The sequence below is a fragment of the Arachis hypogaea genome, chromosome 11, assembly GCF_003086295.3.
Source record: "Arachis hypogaea cultivar Tifrunner chromosome 11, arahy.Tifrunner.gnm2.J5K5, whole genome shotgun sequence".
NCBI classification, from domain to species: domain Eukaryota; kingdom Viridiplantae; phylum Streptophyta; class Magnoliopsida; order Fabales; family Fabaceae; genus Arachis; species Arachis hypogaea.
In genome coordinates, this window is record NC_092046.1 from 114201571 (window position 1) to 114208709 (window position 7139).

Below are 7139 nucleotides of genomic sequence, written 5' to 3' on the forward strand. Positions count from 1 at the left end.
TATTTCATGTAGAACGGAAGTGTTTGTCAGGCACGTGTTCATAGGGGAGAATGGTGATGAGCGTCACACATAATCATCACCTTCATCACGTTCTTGGGTGCGAATGGATATCTTAGAAGCGAAATAAGATGAATTGAATAGAAAACAGTAGTACTTTGCATTAATCTTTGAGGAACAGCAGAGCTCCACACCTTAATCTATGGAGTGTAGAAACTCTACCGTTGAAAATACATAAGTGAAAGGTCCAGGCATGGCCGAGATGGCCAGCCCCCTAAAGCGTGATCAATAGTCTCCTAAGATGAATAATGGATTAGAACTGAGACCAAAGATGCCTAATACAATAGTAAGAGGTCCTATTTATAATAAATTAGCTACTAGGGTTTACATGAGTAAGTAATTGATGCATAAATCCACTTCCTGGGCCCACTTGGTGTGTGTTTGGGCTGAGCCTGAGTGTTGTACGTGTAGAGGTTCTTCTTGGAGTTGAACGCCAGTATTTGTGCCAGTTTGGGCGTTCAGCTCTGGTTTTGGCTCCTTTTCTGGCGCTGGACGCCAGATTTGGGTAGAAAGCTGGTGTTGAGCGCCAGTTTACGTCGTCTATTCTTGGCCAAAATATGGACTATTATACATTTCTGGAAAGTCCTGGATGTCTACTTTCCAACGCAATTGGAAGCGCGCCATTTCGAGTTCTGTAGCTCCAGAAAATCCACTTTGAGTGCAGGGAGGTCAGAATGCAACAGCATCAGCAGTCCTTTTTCAACCTCTGAATCTGATTTCTGCTCAAGTCCCTCAATTTCAACCAGAAAATACCTGAAATCACAGAAAAACACACAAACTCATAGTAAAGTCTAGAAATGTGAATTTAACATAAAAACTAATGAAAACATCCCTAAAAGTGACTAGATTCTGCTAAAAACATACTAAAAACAATGCCAAAAAGCGTATAAATTATCCGCTCATCACAACACCAAACTTAAATTGTTGCTTGTCCCCAAGCAACTGAAAATCAAATAGGATAAAAAGAAGAGAATATACTATAAATTCCAAACTATCAATGAAACATAGCTCCAATCATATGAGCGGGACTTATAGCTTTTTGCCTCTTGAATAGTTTTGGCATCTCACTTTATCCATTGAGGTTCAGAATGATTGGCATCTATAGGAACTTCAGATTTCAAATGGTGTTATTGACTCTCCTAGTTCAGTATGATGATTCTTGAACACAGCTTCTTTATGAGTCTTGGCCGTGGCCCTAAGCACTTTGTTTTCCAGTATTACCACCGGATAAATAAATGCCACAGACACATAATTGGGTGAACCTTTTCAGATTGTGACTCAGCTTTGCTAAAATCCCCAATTAGAGGTGTCCAGGGTTCTTAAGCACACTCTTTTTTTGCTTTGGACCTTGACTTTAACCGCTCAGTCTCAAGTTTTCACTTGACACCTACACGCCACAAGCACATGGTTAGGGACAGCTTGGTTTAGCTGCTTAGACCAGGATTTTATTCCTTTAGGCCCTCCTATCCACTGATGCTCAAAGCCTTGGGATCCTTTTTATTTGCCCTTGCCTTTTAGTTTTAAGGGTTATTGGCTTTTTGCTCTTGCCTCTTGGTTTTAAGAGCTTTTGGCTTTTTCTGCTTGCTTTTTTTTCTTTTTCTTTTTCTTTCTATATATTTTTTTTCGCCTATTATTTTTTTTTTCTGCAAGCTTTGTTCTTTACTGCTTTTTCTTGCTTCAAGAATCATTTTTATGATTTTTCAGATTATCAAATAACATGTTTCCTAGTCATCATTCTTTCAAGAGCCAACATATTTAACATTCTTAAACAACAACTTCAAAAGACATATGCACTGTTCAAGCATACATTCAGAAAACAAGAAGCATTGTCACCACATCAATATAATTAAACTAAGTTCAAGGATAAATTCGAAACTCATGTACTTCTTGTTCTTTTGAATTAAAATATTTTTCATTTAAGAGAGGTGATGGATTCATAGGACATTCATAACTTTAAGACATAGTTACTACTACTAATGATCATGTAATGAAGACACAAACATAGATAAGCACACAACATAGAAAACAAAAAACAGAAGAAATAAGAGCAAGGAATGAATCCACCTTAGTGATGGTGGCGTTTCCTTCTTGAGGAACCAATGATGTCCTTGAGCTCTTCTATGTCTCTTCCTTGTCTTTGTTGCTCCTCCCTCATTGCTTTTTGATCTTCTCTTATTTCATGAAGCATGATGGAGTGCTCTTGATGTTCCACCCTTAGTTGTCCCATATTGGAACTCAATTCTCCTAGGGAGGTGTTGATTTGCTCCCAATAGTTTTGTGGAGGAAAGTGCATTTGAGGCATCTCCGAGATCTCATGGAAATGAGCTTCTTGCGCCTCTTGAGCTCCATGGATGGGCTCTCTTGCTTGCTCCATCTTTTTCTTAGTGATGGGCTTGTCCTCTTTAATGAGGATATCTCCCTCTATGTCAATCCCAGCTGAATTGCATAGGTGGCAAATGAGGTGAGGAAAGGCTAACCTTGCCATAGTGGAAGACTTGTCAGCCACCTTGTAGAGTTCTTGAGGTATAATCTCATGAACTTCCACCTCTTCTCCAATCATGATGCTATGGATCATGATGGCCCGGTCTATAGTAACTTTAGACCGGTTGCTAGTGGGAATGATTGAGCATTGAATGAACTCCAACCATCCTCTAGCTACAGGCTTGAGGTCCAATCTTCTTAGTTGAACCGGCTTGCCTTTGGAGCCAACCTTCCATTGAGCTCCTTCTACACATATGTCCATAAGGACTTGGTCCAACCTTTGATTAAAGTTGACCCTTCTAGTGTAGGGGCGTTCATCTCCTTGCATCATGGGCAAGTTAAACGCCAACCTCACATTCTCCGGACTAAAATCTAAGTATTTCCCCCGAACCATTGTAACATAGTTCTTTGGATCCGGGTTCTTACTTTGATCATGGTTCTTAGTGATCCATGCATTAGCATAGAACTCTTGAACCATTAGGATGCCGACTTGTTGGATGGGATTTGTTAGAACTTCCCAACCTCTTCTTTGAATTTCATGTCGGATTTCCGGATACTCATTTCTTTTGAGTTTGAAAGGGACCTCAGGGATCACCTTCTTCTTGGCCACAACATCATAGAAGTGGTCTTGATGGGCTTTGGAGATGAACCTTTCCATCTCCCATGACTCGGATGTGGAAGCTTTTGTCTTCCCTTTCCCTCTTCTAGAGGATTCTCCGGTCTTAGATGCCATCAATGGTAATGGAAAACAAAAAAGCTATGCTTTTACCACACCAAACTTAGAATATTGCTCGCCCTCGAGCAATAAACAAAAGAATAGAAGAAGAAGAAGAAGAAATATGGAGAGGGAGAGGGAGATGTGGTTTCGGCCAAGGAGAGTGTAGAGGGGTGTGTTGTGTGAATTTGATGAAGAATGGAGATCTTTATATAGGGAAGGGAGGGGGGGTTAAGGTTCGGCCATATGGGTGGGTTTGGGTGGGAAATTGGTTTTGAATTTTGAAGGTAGGTGGAGTTTATGAGGTAGTTTTATGGGGAAGAGTGGATGGATGTGAGTGGTGAAGAGGTGATGGGGAAGATGTGAGTGGTGAAGAGGTGATTGGTGAAGGGTTTTTGGGGAAGAGTGTTTATGGGGTTGTGTGAAAGAGAGTGGTGAGAAGAAGTGAGTGGAGGTAGGTGGGGATCCTGTGGGGTCCACAGATCCTGAGTGGATCCTGTGGGGTCCACAGATCCTGAGGTGTTCAAGGATTTACATCCCTGCACCCATTAGGCATGTAAAAATGCCTTTGTACCCAACTCTGGGCGTTCAGCGCCAGGTTGGTGGCCATTTTGGGCGTTCAACGCCCATTTGTGTGCCATTTCTGGCGTTGAACGCCAGAACCATGCCTGTTCTGGCGTTCAGCGCCCAGAAGCTGCCCATTTTGGGCGTTCAGCGCCAGAACCATGCTCTGTTCTGGTGCTGAACGCCAGACAGATGCTCCTCCAGGGTGTGATTTGTCTTCTGCTATTTTTGATTCCGTTTTCAATTTTTATATTTATTTTGTGACTCCACATGATCATGAACCTAAGAAAACATGAAAAACAATAAAAATAAGAATTAGATAGACATTGGGTTGCCTCCCAACAAGCGCTTCTTTAATGTCAATAGCTTGACAGTGGGCTCTCATGGAGCCTCACAGATGTGCAGAGCTTTGTTGAGACTCTCCAACACCAAACTTAGAGTTTGGATATGGGAGTTCAACACCAAACTTAGAGTTTGGTTGTGGCCTCCCAACACCAAACTTAGAGTTTGATTGTGGGGGCTCTGGTTGACTCTGCTTTGAGAGAAGCTTTTTCTGCTTCCTCTCCATGGTTGCAGAGGGAGATCCTTGAGTTTTAAACACAAGGGAGTTCTCATTCCATTGAAGGAATATTTCACCTCTGTCAACATCAATCATAGCTCTTGCTGTGGCCAGGAAAGGTCTTCCTAGGATGATGGATTCATCCTCTTCCTTTCCAGTATCCAGGACTATGAAATCAGCAGGGATGTAAAGGCCTTCAACCTTTACTAACACGTCCTCTACTTGTCCATAAGCCTGTTTTCTTGAGCTGTCTGCCATCTCTAATGAGATTTTAGCAGCTTGCACCCCATAGATTCCCAGTTTCTCTATTACAGAGAGAGGCATGAGGTTTATTCCTGAACCAAGGTCACACAGAGCTTTAAAGATCATAGTGCTTATGGTACAGGGTATTATGAACTTTCCAGGATCCTGTCTCTTCTGAGGTAATGTCAGTTGATCCAGATCACTCAGTTCATTGATGAACAAGGGAGGTTCAACTTCCCAAGTATCAATGCCAAATAATTTGGCATTCAGCTTCATGATTGCACCAAGAAACTTGGCAGTTTGCTCTTTAGTAACATCCTCATTCTCTTCAGAATAGGAATACTCATCAGAGCTCATGAAGGGCATAAGGAGGTTCAATGGGATCTCTATGGTCTCTAGATGAGCCCCAGAGGCCTTTGGTTCCTCAGAGGGAAGCTTCTTATTGACCACTGGACGTCCCAGGAGGTCTTCTTTCTTGGGATTCACGTCCTCTCCTCTCCTCACAGGTTCGGCCATGGTGCTTATGTCAATGGCCTTGCACTCTCCTTTTGGGTTCTCTTCTGTATTGCTTGGGAGAGTACTAGGAGGGATTTCAGTGATCCTTTTACTCAGCTGGCCCACTTGTGCTTCCAGATTTCTAATGGAAGACCTTGTTTCATTCATGAAACTTACAGTGGCCTTAGATAGATCAGAGACTAGATTTGCAAAATTAGAAGCATTTTGTTTAGAGTTCTCTATCTGTTGCTGAGTTGATGATGGAAAAGGCTTGCTATTGCTAAACCTGTTTCTTCCACCATTATTAAAGCCTTGTTGGGGCTTTTGATCCTTCCATGAGAAATTTGGATGATTTCTCCATGTTGAGTTATAGGTGTTTCCATAAGGTTCACCTAAGTAATTTACCTCTGCTATTGCAGGGTTCTCAGGATCATAGGCTTCTTCTTCAGAAGATGCCTCTTGAGTACTGTTGGATGAAGCTTGCATTCCATTCAGACTCTGAGAGATCATATTGACTTGCTGAGTCAATATTTTATTCTGAGCCAATATGGCATTCAGAGTATCATCCTCAAGAACTCCCTTCTTCATAGGCGTCCCATTGCTCACAGGATTCCTTTCAGAAGTGTACATGAACTGGTTATTAGCAACCATGTCAATGAGTTCTTGAGCTTCTGCAGGCGTTTTCTTTAGGTGAATGGATCCACCTGCAGAAGTGTCCAGTGACATCTTTGATAGCTCAGATAAACCATCATAGAATATATCCAGGATGGTCCATTCTGAAAGCATGTCAGAAGGACACTTTTTGGTCAACTGTTTGTATCTTTCCCAAGCTTCATAGAGGGATTCACCTTCTTTCTGTCTGAAGGTTTGAACATCAGCTCTAAGCTTGCTCAGCTTTTGAGGAGGAAAGTACTTGGCTAAGAAAGCCGTGACCAGCTTATCCCAAGAGTTCAGGCTGTCTTTGGGTTGAGAATCCAACCATAATCTAGCTCTGTCTCTTACAGCAAAAGGGAAAAGCATGAGCCTGTAGACTTCAGGATCTACTCCATTAGTCTTAACAGTATCACATATCTGCAAGAATTCAGATAAGAACTGAAAAGGATCTTCAGATGGAAGTCCATGAAACTTGCAGTTCTGCTGCATCAGAGAAACTAATTGAGGTTTCAGCTCAAAGTTGTTTGCTCCAATGGCAGGAATGGAGATGCTTCTTCCATGTAAATTGGAATTAGGTGCAGTAAAGTCACCAAGCATCTTCCTTACATTATTATTATTTTCGGCTGCCATCTCCTCTTCCTGTTCGAAAATTTCTGAAAGGTTTTCTCTGGATTGTTGTATTTTAGCTTCTCTTAATTTTCTCTTCAGAGTCCTTTCAGGTTCTGGATCTGCTTCCACAAGAATGTTCTTATCCTTGCTCCTTCTCATATGACAAAGAAGAAGGCACAGAAAAATAATAATAATAATAGAGATCCTTTATACCACAGTATAGGGATCCCTGTGTGAGTGGAAGAAGAGGGGGAGACAAAGAATGTAATATAATGGAAGAAACACAACTGTGAGGATGGAAGAGATGTGAGATGAGATGTTAGGATATGAATGAATAAATAGAATAAGATGGGAGAGAGAGAATTTTCAAAAATTATTTTTGAAAAAGAGTTAGTGATTTTTGAAAATAGTTTTTGAAAAATGTTAGTAATTTTCGAAAATTAAGATTTAAAATTTAAATTAATTAATAAATTAAAAAGAAATTTTGAAAAAGGGGGAAGATATTTTCGAAAAATGAGAGAGAGAGAATTAGTTAAGTAGTTTTGAAAAAGTTAAGAAACAAACAAAAAGTTAGTTAGTTAGTTGAAACAATTTTGAAAAGATAAGAAGTTAGGAAGTTAGAGAAGATATTTTGAAATCAAATTTTTGAAAAAGGTAAGATAAGAAGATATTTTTGAAAAGATATGATAGGAATTAGCTTTGAAAAAGATTTGATTTTTAAAATCACAATTAATGACTTGATTCACAAGAAATCACAAGATA

The 7139-nt window shown here is 40.5% G+C and overlaps 1 non-coding gene across 1 annotated transcript; it reads left to right on the plus strand.

Moving 5' to 3' along the window:
• The first annotated feature begins 5894 nt into the window (after positions 1-5894).
• Positions 5895-6002, plus strand: LOC112724652 (small nucleolar RNA R71). Its single transcript, XR_003163806.1, has one exon. It is a non-coding gene; the product is annotated as a small nucleolar RNA R71 (small nucleolar RNA).
• The last annotated feature ends 1137 nt before the right edge of the window (positions 6003-7139 follow it).